Here is a 23,829-nt window from a genome sequence, read left to right on the forward strand (position 1 = left end):
AACATTTCTGGCATTCTGTGCACTGATGAGGTTTTTCCCCAGTGTGGGTTCTTGTATGCCGAGTCAGAGTGCTTTGATCACTGAAACATTTCTGGCATTCAGAGCACTGATAATGTTTTTCCTTAGCCTTAGAGTGGTATCTTGTATGCTGAGTGAGACTGCTTTTGTTTTTGAAACATTTCTGGCAATCAGCGCACTGATAAGGTTTGTCCACAGAGTGGGTTATTGCATGTCGAGATAGGCTCGATTTGTTACAAAACCTTTTCTGGCATTCAGAGCACTGATAAGGGTTTTCGCCAGAGTGGAATCTCATATGTTCAGTGAGTTTAGATTTACGGCAGTAACTTTTTTGGCATTCAGGGCACTTGTAAGGTTTTTCCGCAGAGTGGGTTAATGCATGTTGATATAGAGCCGCTTTGAAACTAAACCTTTTCTGGCATTCAGAGCACTGATAAGGTTTTTCCCCATTGTGGATTCTCATATGCTCAGTGAGATAAGATTTACGCCTGAAACTTTTTTGGCATACTTTGCACGGAGAGTGATTTTCCCCAGTGTGGATCCTCATATGCTCAGTGAGATAAGATTTACGCCTGAAGATTTTTTGGCATACTTTGCACTGCGAGTGGATTTCCCCAGTGTGCATTCTGTCAAATTCTGTGAGATAAGATTTATGGCTGTGTCTTTTTTGGCACATGTAACTTTTTCCCCCAAATTAGGTTATTTTGCGTTCATTGAGGTGGTTGTGAACACTGAATTTGTTCTCACATTCCGTGTTTTTATAAGGTGTATACCTAGAGTTAATATCTCTACGATTAGTTTTCTCTTGCTTATATGCCATGGTAAGAGGGAACCCGATTTTAGAGCCAGGCTTGTTTAGATAATGTTCAGCATTTATCTCTAAAAGAAATTGTGTGTAATCTTCTTAACACTTAAATTGAGCAAACTATGTCTGGAAGCAGCCCTGTAACACCTGTCGAAATGTTTCTAGCAGATAATAGTCTTTAGGTTATAGCCTATCCGGCAGCAACTTATTTTGTGACTGAAGATTTTCTCAAATCTATTTGTATAGGTTCTTAACAATGCAATGATAAGGTGTTAGTCTGATATTTAATAATTAAACTGATAAGTACCTTTTAGCACTGACGTAATGGCAGTAACTGGGGGTTTTAGAATGTGCACAGTACTATTGTGGATCACCAGTTGCAGAACATCAGTACCTTTTACCCTTTCTTTGTTTGGTGTAAGGTTAAGATTTGTATTTCCGAAGACGAGGATTTATTTACATTACCTTTAGGGCAACTGTGCTCATTTAATCCATTTTTATCTTTAACAGTTTTACATATCATTCACGCACAGCAGGTAATGTTGAGGTGATTTACATAGAATTACAGAACCGTACACAATAAAAAGGAAACAATCTGAGATGGTTATGAACACAATAAAGTGGTGAATTTTTAAGGTTTTCCCAAGAGTGAGCAGAGTGGGTCGTGGTTTTCTACCCAGAGGCAGATAGTCTCAAACTTGCGTAACTGGTTAAAAACAGATGTTAAACAAAGGTGATTTTCCAATCGTTCGGATGTTAAAGTGTCAGCTTCGGAGTCTTCTCTCAGCGTCTTTTCTTTGATGGTCTGCAGAAGAAACCTTTTGTTATAACTTTCTTTTATGCAATGTGTGCTTCCTCTCTGGAATTACATTATGTTTTAGATGAACGTTATTCTGTACACAGATATGGCTTTGCTCTGGGTTAATGAAATACTAAATTAGAGACTTCACTTACAGTATAGTACTTTCCTCAGCTCCCACTTCCTCGCCACAACTAGATTTTGGAAATTGTTTAAAAGTAGAAGGCTGGATGTCCTTCAGTTTTTCAAAATAATCCTTCTTATGGCACTGACTTCAGTTGCCTGGTGCTAAATCGGGCTTTCTTCGTCAGTAATTTCAATCACCTATAGTATTAAAATTAAATAGTTAATACATGACAATTTCCAAAAATATAATTTACAAGCCAAATCAATGCAGAGTTGCAGAATTTTGAAAATGTTGAGCTGTTTTTCAGACAGAGAGGAGTGTAGAATGGTAGCCTGAGAGTGCTTGGATGTAAGAGTGAGGATTTATAGAATTTTCAACATTTTATTAAGCTCACAAAGGATACATGCACCCTATGGACTTGTAACATTGAATCCCAAAGGCAGAAATTAAAGTCATATGCACTTGCACAAAACAGATATTTAAAAAAGGATACTAATAATTCATTTTTATTTTAGATTTCTGGGACGGGAATTTCCCCTCCATGGACAACAGGCATTTTTCCCCTGCCCTGAGTTACCACCTACTTGTATCTGGTATCCTGACTTTTGAGTTTGGCCTCTGCCGCACACAAATCTATTGTGTATTGCGAGGACTATGCCTAGACCTATCCCTCAACTATGGTCCAGAGTATGAATCAAGGGCAATGAAATTAAGTAGTACTTTCATGCGCTCATTTTTTTCCACCTGATTATCAGTTGTTAGGTTTTTCTGCACCTGGATGTACCGGGTGCAGAAAAACAGGACACCATTTTTATCCAGACAGGAAAATTAGACTGAAAAGACGCTGGGTGCAGCAGAAGCAGCCAAGACTTATGCTGTTTTTTTACAAAATGGGGGAAACACACAATTCTTCCCTTTGTTGGACATTTCTTTACCCTTCCCTTCCCTACTTCACCCATCACCCCCCAACCAACCACATGCATATATCTACCACCTGCTTAAATCTGGTGGTAAATAAAAGCCCAAAAACATTATGAAATAATGAATGGCATGCAGTTTAACAGGCAGAAGAATCTGTTCCTTGTGGCAACTCCCCAGTCAATGGCGTCAAACTGGTAATTGCACATTACTGGGATAAATCTACCACAAAACAATTACATGAGATTTTTCTGCCACCCCAGTACTGTGCAACTTCTAACAAGGGACTATGAGAGGTCTTGGACCGGTCCTGTGACCTGGAGGGTCACACCAAGTGTACCCTTATTTAAGGCAGAGGACTGTCATGGGTTTAACAGCTAGAGCGGTGGTGGCAATGCACCCTGTTGTAAGGATCAATAGCCTGATGAGATCTTTGCATCATGGTCAGTGTAGTGGCTTCCTACTGACACACCCATGTAATGCTCCATTTCTATGCCTGTGCCCAGACTTTGCGCTAACATCAAGGGCGTGTTTAGGGTGTTGGTGTGCGTAGCATAAATGCAATGTGAGAGTGCGACAGAGTAAACAGCATCTCTGGCCTGCCAGCTGTGTATGCAAGTGGGCCCATCTATCCCTCTTTTATACCCTAGTTCAAAGTCCTCTGTTACCAAGGAATAAAGTGCCCCACAAAGTACTCAGGTGCCTGCTGTGCCACCAGGGATGGTGTAAGCCTATCTAAGTTGAGGGGACATCACCTGCAGGCTGAATTACTTAATGGAGAAGCTGTGTATCTGTCCTGAAGAGCCTAGAAGTCTGCCTAGAAGCCTGCCTGTCTGGGAAGAAGCATGGTCCGACATTATCTGTAGGGCGGGCCGGAAAGCCATCCAGCAGGACCAGCTAGTCTGAGGGTCTTTTCCCCCCCCCCCCCCCCCCCGCCCCGCCAAGACTCTCCCAACAGTTTAAGGCAGAAAATAGAACTCTACGACAACGTAATTGTTGAGACCCAGTTGGACGATTGTGTGCTGCCAACGGCCCCTTCAAGGTTGCATTTGCCAAATTCCTAACACAACAGGGTCTGAATCTACTGACTTCCTGGAGACCATGTGTTGGGCTTTTAGCTGCTGAATTTCTGACTACTCTGTGTCAGAGGCCCATGAGGGACTACAACTACTCCAGTGTCGAACACCCTGTCTGCGGTTATGCCTGTGGTCCAGTGGCCACAGTGTGGGCTTAATTGCTGACGGTCGGGCCTCCTGAGGGGCTGCACTTACCGTCAGGCCAGGTGTGACTGCTACCTTGGGACTGCTGATCTTCAGGCAAAGGCAAAGAAAAGACAGAGTGGGTGCCCTACTGAATGCAGCCTACATCCAGGACAAAAGCGCTCCACAAAAGCCTGCTGGTGGGTCACTGCTCTCTCGAGTGTTCGGGCATGCCATTCAAGTGCCGGGAAACAGGAAAGAGACCTAGACAAGACTGACTCATCCTGTGGAAGGATAAGACGCTTACGACAGAGCATATACGCATTGGGGTGACTGAAGTGACAGAACGGCACCTATACTATATTCGTGATACTCCTAAATGCCCCTAGAGGGTAAGAGGGTATCAGAACCGGACGCACCTGTCTACAGCACATGGTAGTCTGGCATGCCTGCACCATCCTTTCACCCAGACTGTCCATAAAGTTGATTTTAGAGCTGCTACGCACATAGCAGGGGGAAGCTCGGACCATTCGCTGGTGGAGGTGCAACTCGATGGTCCAGTTGTGGACTTCATCCTACCCCCAAGGGTTGATCCATGATATTTAAAAGACAAGACGTTCAAAGCTCGTATGAGAGATAGAGCAGAATTCTATTTTAAGGAGAACGGGCGGTCTGTTGAATCAGCTTGCGTACTATAGGGTGAATTCAAGGCAGTGATTCGAGGCCAGACACAAGTCTTTATTGGGAGAATGTCGAAGGAACGTAAATTGAAGTGCGAGTCTCAGGACAAGGAATGTGCTTTCCTGGAGGTTCGGTTGGCAAGTGGGGAATCAGTTTCTCTCCGATTACACCATCAACTGAAGCAGCACACATCAAGAGCACTAATGGAAAATAGCAGGCACTCATGCGCTGGCTACCCAGCATTGTCTCTATGATGTCGGTGATAAAGCCAATGAGTTGCTTACATGGTTAGAGAGACAAGACAAAGGATGGAACTGGATCCTTGAGGACACTGACAACAAGGGAACGGAAATACTGGGAGAGACTTCCTGAAAGACCTGACCCTGCCATTGCTAACAAATAAGGACCTAGACGCACTAAACGAAGATCTGATAGTAGACTAAATAAATAAGACAATAGGAACCTTGCAAACAGGGCAAGCGATGGGGCCTGATGAGCTCCCGTTAGAATTATATAAAAGCATGATGGATAAAATCAGGGAGTACCTCCAGAGTATGTTTCAGACTGCCTGAAAATAAGGGTGTCTCCCGGAGGACCAATGAACGTTTGAGGTGGCGGTCATCCCAAAAAGGCCGAACCAGCAACTGAGTGTGGGTCTTATAGACCTTTCTCCCCGCTTAATATTGAGACTAAGGTCCTTGCGAACACCCTGGCGATCTGCCTGCGGACAGTAATTGCAACAGTGGTTCATCCTGATCAATCGGGCTTTATGCCACACCAGGGAACGCGCTTAAATCTCCGACACCTTAATGGAGTACCATATGCAATATGGGATTCCTTTGCTGAACCAGTGGCGCTGCTGTTAAGCTCTTGTATGAGGCCCCTCTAGTGAGCATGCGTGTCAATAATACAGTCTACCGAGTCTTTGACGTCCGACAGGGATGTTCCTTGTCTCCTATGCTCTTCACACATGTTTGGGTTCACCAGGACCTCTCATATGGGGTATTCCAGTTGATCAGGAGTGGGATGTGAGACTCTCCGTCTACTCTGACGTCTTGTTATATGACACGCAACCAGCCTTCTCGAGTGAACGAATCCTACACATTTTTCACATACTTGGAGATTATTCAGGATATAAGATCAACTGGAATTAGTCCTTAATATTCCTGATGGTTGCAGGGACCCTGCAGCTGCAATCTAAGTGCACAGTTCGAGTGGCACTACATGGCTTTAAATATTTGGTTGTGTTCATTACAAGAGAGCACAGGCAGGAACATACTCCCGAAATGAGACCGTCTTCGCTGTGATGCCCCACACTTGCGGGCGCTCCCGCTCTCCTCACTGGGCCGGGTGGCCCTATTTAAAGTGATGACCCTCCAGGGTCTCCTGTACATTGGGCAAAAAATGTTCTTTAAGATCACACCAGACATTTTTTTTCAAAAGGTAGTCTGAGAACTTCGGCTCCTGTTGTGGGATGGTGGCACGTCACGCTGAGTAAGTTGCAGAGGGGAGTTTATTAAGGTGGACTCGCGTTCCGGAGCATTCACAAGTATTACTGGGCCACGCAGCTGGTGGCAGTCAACAACTGGGTTTTTGCGGACTGTGAGGATCCTGCTTACCGGGTAGATAGATTGGCCATGGGCAAGAGAGGTTACCCCACCCCGGTGCTGTATCGAAAAAAGTATGAGTGCACCCTGCCTACTCATACCCAAACATTGGTAAAGGTGTGGAAAGAGGCTACCAACTATTTAGGCTGGGAAGGTAAGCTGACTGAAATTACTCCACTGTATGATGGTGATTTCTTAAGTGCAGTGGGAGGATTGCAGGGCTTCTCCCAAATGGGGATTGATTAGCTTAGAAAAATAAGGCGCCTGGCCCGGATGGAATACCTCCTGACCTATACCTCAGTAAAATAGAGCTGTGGGCGCCCATTCTCACGAGGGTCCTGAACGCGGCAGTGGAGGCGGGTCTGCCGCGTTCTTGGTCCTCGGCAACCATAGTTCCAATTTGAGATGACCCCAATTGCTATCTCCCGATATCTTTGATTGATGTCACGGCGAAGGTCCTGCGTAGGGTGGTTTTAAATCGCCTGACTGAATGGGCAGATACCCACCGGGTAATAACAGGCACGCAATATGGGTTCAGGGAGGAGGCAGTCTACCTGGGGTTCATGGACCTCTCCGCGGCATTCGATCATGTGAATAGGGAGAAGCTATGGGCCCTGATGAAAGGTCTAGTGGTGGATCAGGATTTAGTTAACATCCTAAAGGCTTTATACTGGAACACAACAGCGTCCGTCCGTTTTAACCAAGACGGAAGCAAGACCTCACCATTTCCATGCACTAGTGGAGTGCGGCAGGGCTGCATTTTAGCTCCTTTTTTGTTTTCACTTTATATTAATAATTTAGATAGGGATTTATGCAAACTTGGAGTGGACTCCCTGCAAGTAGGTACCCGCCCAGTCCCCGTCCTGCCTTACGCGGACGACGCAATGTTATTAGCCCGGACACCGCGGGGGTTACAGAGGCTCATCAATGGATTTGTGAGTTTTATGGCCTCACTTGATTTGTCAGCAAATCTGGACAAATCATATGTTATGCTCGCGGGGGCCAGACCAGACAAGAAATTTTCTTATAAGATAGGAACCCATAACATTAGTCTGGTGCAGTCCTTTCCCTATTTAGGTGTACTATTTGACGGGCTTCTAAAGTTTAGATCTTTCGAGGACAAACACTGTGCAAAATTGGTGGCCTCATCTGGGGCTATAATGGGGTATGGGAGAAGGCTGGGAAGATGGTCTCCCGAGCAAGATATGAATTTGTATAGATCAATATGCTGTGCTAAGGCAGCTTACGGGGCGGAAGTTTGGGGTTTTGTGAACATATACCCGGTCCAGGCAGAGGAAAACAAATTCTTCAGAAGGATATTGAAAGTCCCATCTAGTACATCTGCCTACATTTTACACGAGGAACTGGGAGAACCCTACATTGAAGACCAGATCAAGATCAGACCACTTTTGGCCTGGGTGAAAATCTGGTACAACCCCGAGGCAGGCCTCAGTAGACAAATTATCACAGACTGTTTGAAACGAGACAAATGGAGCTCTATCCCCTGGCTAAATTATGTAAAGTGCACACTAGAGGCTATTGGCTGTAAGAACCTCTTCACAGAACATGAAGCCCTTATTGCCCAGAATAAAACGACGGTCAAGAAAATGTTTGGGGAATGAACAATTGCAAGGAGGACGGCTACTGAAGAGTAAAATCTACAGTTGTGGCTTATAGATTATTGAAAATAGAAAGTGGAAGGAAACCCTATCTCTCACTGATCCATAATGCACAGGACAGATTTTATATGACCCGTTTTAGATTTAACCTGTTGCACCACCTGTTGGCTGATCCCCCCGGTTTTACCTTAACGGTCGAGCAGAAGGGTACCAGAGGCTGCAACAATAGTTCTCCGCAGGATACCCTTCATTTTGTTTTGTTGTGCCCTCTTTATTCATTACCTCGGGTGAAAGTTCCTGGTGGGATTACTGAAACAAGCCAAGTTTAAACATGCTAAGGTAGCATTAATGTTTTTACAGAAGGCTAATGATGCATATACCCTTTCCTGTATTATGAGTTTTATTAAGATGGCAGTGAGGCTAAGGAACTCAAGAGAGATTAGCTGAATATGATGCCCTGCAAATTGAAACTTTGGACTAAATGAAATGAAATGTATTGGATGAACTATTTTTTAATGTATTTTTAACTGTTTTTATGTACTTTTATGGTATCTTTTTAAGTGCCGAATAAAGAAATATTTGATTTGATTTGATTTGATTAGCTTAGAACGGCTGGGCGATGTGTGAAGGGGACAGGCACTTGTGTCCTTCACGATCCTACAACAAAAGTATGAATTAGGTGATTAAAAACTGTTCTGACATTTGCAGGTGGCCACGCTCTGCAAAGTCACATCCGGGAAGGGGGGCAGTTGCCTGGTGCATCCCTACTGGAGGACCAGCTACTAATTGGTCCCCTGACCGAAAAAGCAATCTCAACCATCGATAGGAAGTTGATCTACAGTTCTCTGGATCCCTTGGGGACACGGAGAGCTGTGTGGGAGAGGGATCTAGGCACGCTTGGCGATGGCGATTGGGTTAAGGCCATTCAGGGTGTCAGGGAGTTGGCAATTAGAACTCATTTTTGTCCAATTCAACTAAATAAACTGATACTGCCAAATCTATTACTGTGTTTACATTAAAGGGCAGCTTGAACTCAGAGCTCAACAACAGACTCGATTGAATAAATGACCAGCACACTGCTTATCTTGCCAAGACACAGGTACTTTGTAAAACTCTTTTTATTGAACAAGTGCTCAATCGATAGTGTTGACACCGAAAATACGGTGCACATTAGTGAGAGTGATTAGACCAAAAACACAAAGTCTGCAAATATAGAGTGAGTAACATAGCTTGGCTTGTCCTGACACTCCCTGGCCAAATCCCACTACATAAAACTAGATTGCCCTTTATCGAAGGCAGGTAGTCCTCCTAAGGTTCTGGAGGTCGCTGGGCTGCAAGATGACTTGCCTTTTGGTTCAGGATCATCCAGGGATGCAGACAGGCCAGTAGGACTGGGACCAACACAATAGTTCCCTACAGATCCTCACCAGCAGAGAAGGCTGCAGTGCCCGGCTCTTCTTAGGTTGTCAAGAACTGAAATTCAGGGTCTGGGGATGCCACCTAAAATCTTGATTTAAGGGTGTTACAAGGGAGTGACAGGTAGAGGCTAATGGGCCCCTTTCCTGTGGTGTCTACACCCTCTTATCATGCCCACCTCCTGTGGGAAGGGGACATAGTCCTAGCCCTGATTGGATAAGTCCCATCATCTTCCCATCTTCAGCACCTGAGATGTGGAGTTGACAGAGGGTGCGGTGGCGCACCTCCTGCTCTATCTAAGGTTTCCCACCTGTCCTTGCACCTAAAAGGGGGTGAGGCCAGGATGATCGCTTGCTCCCTCTAACAGAAGTGGCTGGGGTCGCATTACCAAGGCGGCAAGGCCTTTGAAAATCCCTGCCACAGATGGCTCTGCCTGGCCAGGGGGAGGTGTGAATACCTCCACCCAGGAAAGGCATTGTTATCAACCTCAAAGTGCACAGGCACTCTCTCCATGAGGACAGAAAACTGTCTGGTGGTAGCAGGCTGGCTCAGGCCAGTCGGTGACCACACTAAGGATTGGTAGATCTAAGGGGCACCCTGTGTGCAATTTTTAATAAATCGGATACTGCAATCAATGCAGATTTTATATGCTGAGATGTTTGGTATCAAATATCCCATATTTCAGAGAAACCTCCATGAGGCTGGGGAACTAGTAATGACAAGTGTCCAGCCAATGTGCTTACTATAGAGCTTGCCTGGTCACTTGCAATATCCAGGAATCGACAAGGACATTGCAGGAGATATCCCTAAAGCAGCATGCACTATAAGGCCTGCTAGAGGGGTGTCTTACCTACATCTCAGACATTCCCTATGGGCATCGCATACAGGGATGAGTGCCGTGTCGACTCTTCAGTTTTGTCTGCACCAAGACACACAGCTGCAGTGGCAGTATATATGTATGTATGTATGTGCTTGGTGAGGGGTCCCTTAGGGTGGCATAATTTGTGCTGCAGTCTTTAGAGACCCTCTTTAACAACAAGGCCCTTGGTACCAGAGGCATCTTTTACAAGGGACTTATATGTGAGCTAATGGGGTGACAATGGTGGAAACGACAGGTACACTTTAGGGAAGGAGATGTGGCTCAGGGGACCTGGTTGGCAGTGACCCTGTGCCCTTCCAGTCAAATTCTGCATACGCAGTTTCAATTATTTTGGGTGGTTCATTCTCCTGTTCTAATGGAGAGAACTCCCGTAGGCGTTGGCGGATTGACACTGATGCTGCTTCCACTTTAATGGTAGCTAGTATTATGGCGGATACCTGGTTGTAGTTATTTATTAACTTCATCCCTAAGTTTAGGTCAAGTTCTGCTCCGTACTCATTTTGTATTTGTCTTAAAGCATCTGGTGTTATTGCTAATGAAGGAATACCATGAGTTCTGGTGTATTTGGCAGCAAAGACTGTACCCCTAGAGGTGCAATCCTCTAACTGTGGTGTTATCCCCATGGGCAAGCAGATTGTTAACATTCTGTGTTTTTCAAATGCTGTTGTATTTGGGAATACTGCTTCTAATTGGGTTATTTTCTGAGCTACCCAGAAAGGAATTTGTTCAGGTTTTGTGGGCACTTTGCCCATTTCCGTGTGTAATGTTTGTGGAGTAATTTTAGTACCTGTGCTCTGTGTAGGAGCTGCATTAGTTGTAATTACTGTAGGTTGGACCGGTAGTGTCCTCAGGACGAAGTGTGTCATGTTTCTGTAAAGTTTTATCAACTCTTTGAGTTGAACAAGCAGTTCATCACGTGGCATTGTGTCAATGTCAGGATGTGGTGCATAGGCTGCTAAGATCGGCCATGTTGCTCCTGGTCTTCCTAAAGGACTAAGGCTTGCTCTTGTAGTAACGTGGGGTACGGCGCCATTAAACCAGAAAAAATTATCCTGGTAGGTAAGCGGAATCTCAATCACGGAGTGTAGACCGCTGAAACTTCTTCATGTGTGTAATAATGAAACGTTTCTGTTACGGAATTCACTGCTGGGAATATAACCTATGAGTAGAATACCTCTGTCTGGAAAGCCTCTATCACGAATATTACTACACCTCCTCTAGGTGGTAACCCATGTTTGAGTAGTTTAACTGTCAGAGTATGCTTTACATTGGGAGCAATCCGTATTGCATTGACATCGTTATTCTGCCCTGTTGCATAAGAAGATCCTCTGGTGACCTTAGGGTCCTATTCGGTGTATAGTGTGTAACCAATTTTTGGATTAAGGCCGGTCCTCTGTCATTCATGGTTCTGTGAGCGATACACAGTGCCTTGAACTTGATCCTAGCCTGAACTGGAAGCCAGTGAAGTGTCCTCAGGACTGCCCTGGCCGACTGCTGTTTCAGGATTTGTAGCAGGGTTCTTGCTGCGGCATTCTGCACTACCTGCAACCGGTTAATTACGTATTTTGGTGCCCCCAGATACAGCGAGTTCCCGTAGTCCAGCTGTGACACGATTAATGCTTGGATCACAATTCTACGAGATTGTTCAGGTAGGATGAGGTGAATTTTACGAAGCATATGGAGTAAGCCGAAACATTTGCCTGAAAGTTTCTTTGCTTGGGTCTCCATGCTTACATTTTTGTCTAGCCAGATTCCCAGGTTTTTGATGGCAGTCTTGGGGGTTGGTGGTTCTTCCAACTGAGTAGGCCAGCTTACAAGATTCCTGGGCACTGTTTTGTTTCCCAGGAACATAAGTTCAGTTTTATCCCCATTCAGTTTAAGGGACTATTTACACAACCATTCAGCTATTCGTGTCATGCACGGCCCTAGGTTACGTGTAGGGAGTGGGGGTCGTTCGTCACTGATAATACAAGTTGTGTACCGTCCGTGTACACCACTATGGATAGACCAAATTCCTGTACAATCCCGGTAAGAGGTTGCATGTAAATATTAAAAAGTGTGGTGCTCAGTGCAGAGCCCTGTGGGACTCCGCACGGTAGTTGGAGGGTATCGGATAGATAGTCCCCTTCCAGCAACTCTGTCTTTCAGAAATGAAGTGAGCCACTTTATTGCTGTGCCTGTGATACCTTCTTCCTTTAGCCTATTGATCAATGTGCAATGGTCAACAGTATCAAACGTGGCGCTCAGATCCAGGAGCAGGATGGCCGCTGTGCACCCCTGGTTTAACACTTTTTTAGTTCCTCAGTTACCACCAACAGAGCTGACTCTGTGCTATGTTGGGGATGGAAACCCATTTGTGTGTTGTGTGCCGGAAACCCATTTGTGTGTTGTGTGCCGGAAACCCATTTGTGTGTTGTGTGCCGTTTTAATTTTTTCTTCAAAGATTTTGGTCTGTGCTTGGATAATCTGCCTATGATATATTCTAATAGCTGCCTTATATTGACTTTTGATGGCGGGATCATAGTTTTTTCTCCACAACCTTTCCATTCTTTTACATGATTTTGTTGTCAGAATGAATTGCTCATTGACCCATGGGGCTTTAATCCTAACATCAAGTTTACTTTGTCTGGTTTTCTGTGGGTGTTGGGCTGCAACTTTGTTGAGCCAGTCAGCCCAAATCTTGTTGGCTTCTTCTACGTCATCTGTTTGGCTTGATGCTTGGTCCTCTAATTCAATCCTTACGTTGTCAGGTGGGGATTTTGGTCATTTATTAGTAATCCAGGTTACTTTGTGACTGGTGTGTCGAGCCTGTGTATTTTCCAGTGTAAATGGGATGAAATAATGATCTGACCATGGCATTGGTGTAGGGGTCCCTACTTTAAGCTTAGGGTCATTTGAAACAAGTATTGGCATAGCCAATCGGTCTTGCCTTTGGGACCTTATAAGTGTTTAGCCATGCACAAGTTGATGCTGTTGCACCAAGGACATTATGCTGCATAACTAAATACTTGTAAGGTCCCAAAAGCGCGACCTACTGGCTATGCCAATGCTTGTTGTTCATGTGCTATAAACCGTATTTTAAAATAGGGTTAATACATTTAATCAAATAAACGTTGCCTGTGCAAGATCGTTTCCTTCTGTTTTTGTAGTGTTGCTCTGGTGTTTCCTTTCTAATTATTAAAAAATGTTTTTGTGTCAAGGATCAGAGCGGCAGTGGAAATATACAGTGAATCATGCACTCTAATAGTGGGTGTAAAAATGGCATCATTGTTCTGCATTGGCATGCTAAAGGCACCATCTATGCATGTTTGTAATTCTGAGTAGATATCGTTGAATGAACAGGTTCTGTTTAAGTAAAGCACATTCAAATATTCTCCCTGTAGATGTGCGTGCATCAGTGGTAGGAGTGATCGTTGATGAGATTTGTTAAAGCAAGTGCCATTTGAAGATGCAAGTAGTGCCTGCATGCACTTGCGGCACGTTAGAATTTCAGCATGCGTGCGCTCGCAGTCAGCTCTTTTTGGAAGCACACACTCATGCTTGTGGCGCGCCCCTCCTTGCTGCCGCAAGGCGGATGCCGCCACAAGCACGAATATGTGCTTCCAAAAAGAGCAGAACGACAGCTAAAGGTCCTCCTATGCAGCGCATGCGCGCAGCGTATGCGAGACCTAAAAATGGCATCCTGTATGGTACCCTTTACATAGGTGCTCATCAGTTGTTTGAGTTGCATGGCCTCCATGTCATGAATTAATCTAACTGCTGTGGTATTATCTGGTTCATCCAGATGGAAGTTAAAGTCCCCCAATAATGTACTGGAGCTCTTGCTGGCCACCATGTCTGCTATTAAGCTGGGAAATTCCTCTAGGAAGGGAGTGGGGGGATCCTGGGGTCTAAAGAGCAGAGTGCCTGAAAACGAGTTAGTAGCCGATGTTTTAGGCTGAATTGTACAGTTTCACTGTTGGTAGTGGCAACGGACGATATCATGCATTCATAGTCGTTTTTGTAAATGATTGCTACCCCACCTCCCGTTTTTACAATCCTATCTTGTCTTTGGATAAGGAAATCCGGGGTTAGTCCTTGGATTATGTCAGGGGCGGACCAGTCTTTCAACCATGTTTCAGTAACGAAGAGAATGTCAAGTTCTTCATTCTCTATTAGCATTATGATTTCTGTGGTGTGTGCTGGCAAGGACCTACTGTTAATAAGTCCCATTTCCCATTGCTCATTCCTTGTGCGCCTATCTAGTTGTAGTGGCCCTTCAATCTAGCCTGAGATGAACTTAGTCCGGCAGAGAGGGCATGACATCTTCTTCCCTATCAAGCTTGTTGGCGCTAGAGTCATCTCACAATGGGCTCTACCCGAGTATCTCAATGAGAGTAATAGTGCTCTATCATATGTGATGAGCTTACCGTTTTTTGGGACGAATCCGGCATGGTTCCTTGCCCTTGACCGGTTCCGGACACAGGCGGGCTTGCCTTAGGCACGCCCGCAGCGTACCGCTGCGCGTCGGTGCTGCGGGCACCATAAGTTAGCTTTTGCTTAACTACTAGAACTCTGATCTGTCCCTCGTTCCCCACTAGGGCGAGTCCTCTCAGCTGTGCTCACTGGTCCTGCCCCGCCCAACTCCCGTTCTACTGTTCGACGTAAGTAGGTCAGGCTTCCCCACAGTGAGTGAGCATTCAAATCAATTTCACTTTTAAAAAAAAGAAATTGTTTCCAAAAGCTTTACATTTAAAATGTGATTGTCTTAGAAGCGTTCAGAGTAATTTTAAAAGCGATACATTCAATCATTTAAAATACTCTGGCTTAAAAAGACTGTGCAAACAAGCAAGTTCTCAGTTAGTACTCTCCGGTACCGTGTGTCTGACCTGTGTCAGTTTCTCTGATTCTTCCTGTTTCTCTTGTTAAGCCATGGCAGCTTCTTGAGCTGTGCAGGGTGTGAGCATCTTGAAGGGCAGGGCCAGCTCTACCCCTCCCACTCCCCCCAATGGACGCGCTATGGCTTAGCAAGAGAAACAGGAAGAATCTGGCCTGAGCCTCTTGTCGCCATACATTAGGAATAAACAGACTCGCTGAATAAATGTTGCAAAAATGTAACAGACTCGCTCAGTAACCAAGAATGACTCAGCGAGCCTGTCTGCTCTGACTCTTCTGGAAAGTTAGGGAAGGATTAGCAGAATGAGCAGCTTTTACTCCCATGGGACCACCGAGAGCAAATGAGATACAGCGGCCCCGGCTCAACCCCGACCCCTTTTTGAAGAACATGGAAATACACATGTAGCTGGGGCGGTCGCCGGGAGGATCTAGATCAATGATACTCAAAGTACGGCCCAGGGGCCGCATAAGGCCCTCCAGGTCTTCACATGCAGACACCCCGGCAGCAGCAGCACTCGACTCAGAACTAACATGAAAAAAAACGTACATATACAGCAAACACTTATTTAAAGGTTAATTGCAGTTAGGAAAAGGAAGTAACTAGGCCCTTAACTTTAGGAACACCTTCATTCTTGAAGGCAGCCACTAGATATACATGCTTTGTTTCCCTACCCCAGCTTTACACCCCGCTGGCATCAGTGCGCCCTCGGTCACACCATAGACCAAACTTTGTGGCCTCCGGGAAAATGTTTGTGAGTACCTGTGACCTAGATCAACAAAAGGCAGAAGTAGTTAGACTCGAGGACGAAACAGAAGCATGCATCTCTAAAAGGCACAAACAGGAACCAATGAAAACAAGCATTGGCATAGCCAATAGGCCTTGCCTTTGGGACCTTATAAGCGTTTAGCCATGCAACAGTTGATGCTGTTGCACCAAGGATATTGTGCTGCATAACTAAATACTTGTAAGGTCCCAAAGGCGAGACCTACTGGCTATGCCAATGCTTGTTGTTCATGTTTAGCTATACAATAATTAGGTATTCAATCTTTCTATCTCATGACCTCACCTGGGGTTTAATATGGGTGCTGTGGTCCCTGTTGTGGGTCTGGCACCCTTGGCTGGCCCTGCTGAGCTTTCTAAGGCCTTTTCGTAACACCAGGACTGAACTAAAGAGGGCCTGTGGATGACAACTGCGCATGCGCTGAGGACAGACACAGCCTACCAGGGCAGAGCTCGGGTTAAAGAGGGCCTGTGGATGAACAACTGTGCATGTGCTGAGGAAAGACACAGCCTCCTGCCGCCGAGCGCTGGTTCAGGAAGGTCTTGAATTAACACAGCCTACCGCGGATTAAAGAGGGCCTGTGGATCACAACTGCGGCGGAGCACGGGTTACAGAGGCCTTGGGTGAACAACTGCACATGCGCGGAGGACAGACACTACCTCCCGTCGCCGAGCGTTGATTCAGGAAGGTATTGAATTAAGAATCTGGAACTCACTTCCTCCAAACATTAGAAAAATTCCAAACACGGCAACATTCAAGAGGGAAGCGAAGATCTTCCTAATGAACAAGTTCCTCCCTTAGGCAAGACTTTCCACCAGTACTACACTGGAATCTTGATGTAGAACTTAATGGCAATACACATCGGGATCATTCGGAGAGGATCAGAGGTACACCTTTGTACACTAAACAGATCCTAAATGTGTTATTGTTGAAACTGCTAAGAAAGACATATACCGGACTCTAATATATATTAACACTACTATACCGTTGTACTCTAACTGTAACACATGTAACTGTGAAACGCTCTGATGCCCTTGGGTCACGTTTGCGCTATACAAAACTCTATAAATAAAAATAAATAAATAAAATATGTTGTGTGTTTTGTTTCATTAATTTTCCAGACCATATATTGATCTGCATACCTTGGTGATGTATTCTAGAACTGTCTTTTCATTCAAGCAATTGCGACACCTAACTGAACAAATTGTAGCCAATATCATTAGATACCCAGGTTCTGATGGACATGGGGCAACCCCATTAATTTTTATCGCAACATTCTAAAAGTGTCATTTTCAGAATTGTCATTTAAAATTCAACTTCAACATGAGTTAGGATTTTGAATTAGGATTCCAGAGACACCAAACTTGAACCAAACATCTCGTCCCATTGGGAAATTACACTTCTAAAATGTAACACAGCAACTCCAATGTTATCCTAGGAGAGAGAGATAGGCTGCGCTGTAGTAAAAAACAAACGTAAGAGCTTTTCACTGCCAGGACATGTAAAACGTAAAATCACATGCCCAACTTTTTAAATACTGCACCCTGCTCTTAGGGCTACCCAGGGCCTACCATAGGGGTAACTTACATGTATTAACAAGCAATGGCATAGCCAATAGGTCTCACCTTTGGGACCTTATAAGTGTTTAATCAGAGCTTTTGATTTTGGCAATGTTTTTAAGCTATGTTACCCAAGTAGACAGATATGCCTAAGTAGAAAAGAGAGAGTTTGATATACCCAACAATTGAAGATCTTGTTAATGTGGATTAAAACGATACACAACCCCTAATTCACAAGCAGATGTTAAAAGAGCTTGTGCCTGAAGCAGAGGGACAGTGAAGTTTGCAAACTTAGTTTGGTGTGGGTGCAAATCCTGCATTGTCTATTTCTGACGAGTTGCCCTACCACTGCTGAAACAAGGCCAATGGAGGCACCAATGGGTGAGGTGGACTGGCCTCAAGGGTTATGTGACCTCAGTGCCAAAGTCACTGTCGCTATAGCGTGTGCTGCTTCATAGGCCTGCCTGCAAGACTGGAGGTGAACTTCGGTATGGATTGTGGTAACCTTTAATGTTAACCCATACCTGCCACTGCTAGGGTCCACCTGCTGGTGCTAAGACACTAGGGCTTCTAAGGTCCAGTGGGGCCTTCTAAGGTCTAGCATGGGAATATGCTCCCTCAGGAGAATGGTCTGGTAATGAATGCTGAACCTGGTTCACCAGTTCCAAATTCTGCATCTCTGGCCATAGAGCCAAATTCTCACCCCCACTGAACACCATACTGCCCCACTGAGAAAAAGGAGTCCCATCACGTAGAATTTTGTGAATAAAGTAAAGCACCACCTGAATATCTTTTGAGGTGTTATTCCTCTGGCGCAGTAGGGACTACTTTATAGTGTATTGCTCTGATTTAAGAGTATACAAGCTGTTTGTTTTGTTCTCAGTAGGGGAACCAATCATTGATTTATTGTTTTTTTTATTTTTGATATATGTATGTGTTTGATATATTTTGTATATGTTGTATATATTGTATATATGTAGTGTATCATATATATGAGTGTGATTTAATTGTTTGTGTAAAGATGTGTGTTGGACTTGGCCCAAATATTTTCGCTTTCGACCCCCTTGTCTAGGATGTCTCCCCCATGGTAATAAACCTGTATAGGCCATGTGTGGTAGGAGTTGCCCTGTATTAAAATGTAATGTCATGTAATGGTGTGAGCCCTTGTAAATTTCCCCGATTTTAGAAATGCACCTGAATGAAATGTTCTGTGTTTAAAATGGATGCCATGGCCATGGGTTTTGCCACTGGACTGTCATAGGTCAGCGGTCTAGATAATATTACCCAGCCAGCCCTAGCTTTTGGAGGGAAAGCCTGGCACCCAGGGTGCTCAACCCCTGACCTTGAGCCAGATTAGGCCAGCTTTGCCAACATTCTAGAAGGTTCTGGCACTGCCTGGGAGGAGGGTATAAGTAAGGGGGATGTGCCACCAGAGAGTCACACAGAGCTGGGACAGGAAAGAGAGGGGACCTGTTGCGAGGTGTTACCGCCACATGGGCCTGTGAGCTGGGCCCTGCACCCCTAAATCCCCCCCCCCCTGCTGTCTCCCGGGCCCTGAAGAAGAAGGGCCCCTACCCAGGTCCCTGACACTGTGGGGACAGTGAATTATGCCAGCGCTGCGTGGAAGAAGCGCCCAGGAGGTGAGTAGTGGGACTGTCTACCCCCTCTGTTGAAGCTGTGGCCCCCTTTGGAAGTGCTGGGCCTTTAAGAGCCGCCTGGGGAGGATTGTGCCCCCGAGGAACTTTGGCGTGCTAAAGCACTGTGTCCTGTGACTGGTGTGGCCCCCGGGGTGCTGGTGGCCCTGAGAGCTGTGTGGGCCGAGGGAGGAGCGGTGTGCTGTGAATAGCGCCGTTTGCTGAGGAGACTGTGAGGGGAATCGAGCTAGAGGAGCCTACCCTCATTTTGGCGCGCTGTTCGCCATATAAATAATTAAATAAAGGGAGCCTACCCCTTGTGCCGCCGATCTCACCGCCGCGGCGCCGCCATGGAGGGACCCCCCCCCCACTGTGGTGGTTATCGTTGCGGCGGCCCCTGGTGCCAGGAGAGGGCCGCTGGAGTTGAGTGAGGGCCGCGATAGGCCTGAGGCCGGCCTGGCCAGCATCACGTGGCTGGGGCGCCGGTAACGTCACCTGCCACGCCCCCAGCCCGCCGCGTACGGATTGGCCTGCGCGGCCGTGCCCCTGGAAGGCCACGCAGGGATTGCCAGAGAAGTGGAGCCGACCCGAAGCCCTGGGTCCCCGTGAGGTAGGAGGGGGACCCAGGTGAAGCGCCGGAGCGGGGACCCCGTGGTCGAGGAGGGAGCCTCGATTGTGGCCGTGAACCAGAGCGGATGCCCACCCCGCCGGTGAGTGCCCCCACAGGAGGAGGCCGACGAAAGCCCCGGGTCCCCGTGTGAAAGGGGAGGGACCCGGGTGAAGCTGAGGAGGCACCGGTGCGGGGCCCCATGTGCTCTGGAGAGAGTCCCGTTTGTGCCTGAAGCCTCGCGGAGGCTGCCTTAAAGTCCCGGGCCCCCGTGAGGAAGGAGGGGCCCGGCTGTCATTAGGGAGGAGGGGGCATCGCGTCACGTGGTCGGTGCCTGCCCCCCCCCTCCACGGAAGAGAGCCCCGCATGCCCAAGCCGGCCACAAGACTGCCCTGCCTGTCTGTGCTACCGCGAGGAGGAGCAGCACCGGAGGAGAGCCTCGGCAGAGGGAAAGCCAGAGCCCCTGACGTCGGCAGAGCCTAGGAGCCCAGTGAGTGGGGCGGACGTGGGGAATCGCCAGAGGCCTTGGGAGAAGCTGCGGGTGGGAAGCATCGGGGCACGTATCGGTGCCCGCCCCCCCCCCCACCCGGACCAATCCTGCGGGAGCACGCTCGGCGGCATCGCAGTTGTAGGAGCTGCATCGTGGTCATTCAGGAGACTACCACTGGGCCACCTCAACCCCAATTAACCCCGTGAGGCCTACTGGCCCCCCTGAACTGGGTCAGGGCGAACGGGTCTTCAGGGTTTAAGTCCCAAGTGCCTAGACCATGGGCGAGGACCGCTAAAGGCTGCTGGGCCATGGAAGTTAGCCCCTGACTAGGGGTCTGTTACTGCCTGGTGATTCTTGCCCATAGAAGAGGGTTAATAAGTAAGGAATTGACTGTGGAGTACTCGGATGAGCTGTTTACCCTCCGATGGCAGGCTGTTCTTGCCGCCCTACTGAAATGTCGCCTAGATTCTTACAGGGATATACTTCTAGGGTTGCTTTACATAAAGAGAGGCTCATCCCTGCCTGGTGAAATGGCTAGTCATGCCCAACTGAAATGTTTATTCCTGCACAAGTGACCGGGTTAGAGGAAATGCTTGATTATCCCTGCCCATGAATGGTTGCGACCTGTTACTAATGTATATTGATGTTTCACGCCTGTTAGGTGATCCTACGCTGACTCCAGGCTGTTATACAAATAAGGTTGTGGGCTCCTGTGGATGTTATATACCTGCCTAAGTGAGCCTAATGCACGCACTGGTGAGGTGCGCAATGTGTTGGATGCCCAGGGTATTGCTCAGGAATAATGCGCCAGTGTTGAAATGCTTATGGTTAAATGCCTAATGTCACAGCGTAATGTGTATGCCTAAGGCTCTATTGCATACAAGGTGCCTACTACCCTGATGAGATGGTCATCTCCCTGGCCTAAGGTGATGAGACCGATATCTAATGTTGATGTGCCCTTTTACTGCAGGTGTCCTGCCCCGGTGCTGGCCTGACGTGTCATTCCAGGCCACTGGTTCTATCCCATGTTAATAAGCAAGCATTGCTGATTTATTACAGGTGTTCCTGTCTGTTGGGATTTGCTGTGATGCCATGAAGTTTTCCTTTACAGGGGTCGGGTTGGAGTTATACTGTATGGGGTGTCCTGATGCTAAAGTTGTACTTTGTAGTTACAGACTACTGCTAAGGATGAGAGCCTGAGTAGGCCCCGCCATAGTGACCCCAGGTTTAATGACAATTTAAACATTCTTCTTTATTTCAGCCATGGACTTACCAATTCAGCCCTTACTTGCCATGTAAATAATCCCCCCTGATACACTTGGCTCTGGTGCCAGTTGGCGCCGTGTTGTGATACCACTGTTTATGCATTTTTGCCTTGCAGGTTGGAGAGATACTAAACTACTTCTTTTTCTAACTCAAGCTGGTGTCCTGCCTCTTTTGTGGTGTGCCTGGTGTGTCGTCTGTGTGTACTGCGTGAGTGCTTCACATGTCCTCCGTAGTTTGGCCTGCTCGCTTGGTTCCATGCTACCCCCTTGGAAATTTTGGTAACCCGTTTCTTACAATGTGTATATTGTGTATATATGAAAACTGTATATGTACGAGTTTGTTGTGACTATACTGTGTTTCTTTTCCCGTCACTTGAAACGTACACAAGCTGTAATAGCAGAAATTAATTTGTCCTTAATAAGAATAGAGATTAGCAAGGTAATTAATTGTACTCTACTGGAAATAAGTGTTTTTGCTTGATCCCTCCATACCATTCTTTTGTGATTTTACATCATTGATGTTAATGCCCTGGTATTTGAGAGTAATTTGGGCATGACCCCTATCATGTATATACTTGTCCACTGAGAAAAACTTGCACTACCTTTAGCTACAACCCAATTGTGCCCCGCAATAAACACCTGGATGCGACTCATTTCAAATTATGCAATCGACAAGAGCAATATGCTGCCTGAAAAAAAAAGTAATAACCTCCTGGAAAAGAAAACACTTATAGGGAATGCAAGATTAAGTAAAGCATGGGACGCCCTTGGGTAGCTACGCGCTTTATAAATCCAAATCCATCCAAATCCAAATCCCTGTGTAATATTAACTGGAACAACATGGTTACCTTAACACTTTTACACTCAATATTTAGAAATCAAAGAGTGTTTTTGCCTGAAAAGTAAAGGACATGACTACAGGAATAGGAAGGGGCCCATTTCAATGCCCATTGCTTATATCCTTACAAAACGTAAGCAGTATGATTTAAAAAGACCACATAATTGAACAGAGAGCCGTGGTACACATTTTATAAACTATAATAAGGAAAATAGTCGATAAGGATTGCATTAAACGTTTTCCACTCCACGCACCAACAGAAAGACGAGGAAACGAAAGTACTGTTTCACTGGCAAACTCCGTGAAGTGGCACTAATGTGTTTAGGTGTGAATAAAACCAATCTGGCCTCTTTGCGACCCCTCTGTTTGACTTTACTTTGTATTTTTCTTATTTTGAACCTTTTTTTCTCTTCATCCCTAAGGCTGCACTTTGGAATAGAAAAATTTGAGAAAAAGACGACATTTCCAGCAAAAGTGTTTCTTTCTCTTTTTGATCCATTTCACAGGGGAACAAATGAAGGAAACGAGAGGAAAGATAGGGTAATAGCCGTTTCTTGAAGTCACGCTTTCATTCAGCAAGTGAGGAAGAGCGAGACAGAGAGAGGGAAGAAGAGGAAGAAAGGAGGGGGCTGCTGACCGCGGCAAAGCAGGAGAAGTGGACACTCTCCTTGTCAGAGTAGAAGGCGGAAGTGCCTCTTTCTGGCCAGACACACCCAGGCGCAGCCTGCACGTCGATGGGTGCGTGAGTCCAACCTCCCATGGTATAAAAAAATCAGCAACAATGAGAATTTAAATTTCCCTCAAATGTGCAGGTAAAGAAGTGTGGTGGCAAAGATTCCTCACAGTGCAGTATAAAGCAGTGCAGCGATAATGCATCTCTCCTAGTGTAGTAAACATCAGTGCAGAGTACACATTTTACTGTGCATGCCCCCCTGCAGTGCAGTACAAAGCAGTCCATTGTGAACATAATCCTCATAGTGTGGTAAAAAGCAGTACATTGCACAGAGATGTCTTATAGTGTGGTAAAAGCAGTGCCCTGTCCACAGATTACCTCTTTAAGCTATAAATATCTCTCACAGTGCCCTGAAAAGCAATGCACTGTGCACATATTTCTTATAGTTAAGTAATAAACACGTACAATGTGCACAGATTTCACACAGTATTGTAAAAAGCAGTCCAGTGTGCAAAGATGTCTCATACAGTATTACAAGTCATGCAGTGTGCACAAATGTAAAGATTAAGCGTTAAATACCTTTGTGTGCAGTGAAATGCAAAGTAACATGCAGTATTTCCCAGAGAGCAGTAAAAAGCAGCACAGTATGCACGGATTTTTATATAGTAGGTTCTCTTCACCTCCTGGATGGGGGGGGGGGCAGGTTTGGAGTCTGCGGGGGTGGGGGGCAGATCTGGGGGGGTCGGTGAGGGTCTGAAGATGTAGATAGCTGCACAGACACCCGGAGAGGGTGTCCTTCCGCCTCTGCAGTCAGCTGAACACAGAAAGAAGCCGGAAGGAAGCAACACCTGATGCTTGTGCTGACTCTGTCGCCCCTGACCCGGAACACAAGTTTCCCCATGATTGGGCCATACTCAACAATTGGCCGGAAGTGAAGTCGGATTATGCTGATGCTGACTCTGCCGTTGATGACCCTGAGTCCTTCTTCTCACACTGTAACTTCACCCAGCGCGGTCAGACACTGCTCCTCCGCACAT

General features: G+C 46.2%; 1 long non-coding RNA gene across 1 annotated transcript; it reads right to left on the reverse strand.

The window, feature by feature from the left end:
* Positions 1 to 1,584: 1,584 nt before the first annotated feature.
* Positions 1,585 to 23,507, reverse strand: LOC147737477 (uncharacterized). Its single transcript, XR_015299128.1, has 3 exons — positions 23,372 to 23,507; positions 1,778 to 1,946; positions 1,585 to 1,628 (listed from the first exon to the last, which is right to left on the reverse strand). It is a non-coding gene; the product is annotated as an uncharacterized LOC147737477 (long non-coding RNA).
* Positions 23,508 to 23,829: the final 322 nt, after the last annotated feature.

The sequence above is a fragment of the Lissotriton vulgaris genome, chromosome 1_1 (assembly GCF_964263255.1).
Source record: "Lissotriton vulgaris chromosome 1_1, aLisVul1.2, whole genome shotgun sequence".
NCBI classification, from domain to species: Eukaryota; Metazoa; Chordata; class Amphibia; order Caudata; family Salamandridae; genus Lissotriton; species Lissotriton vulgaris.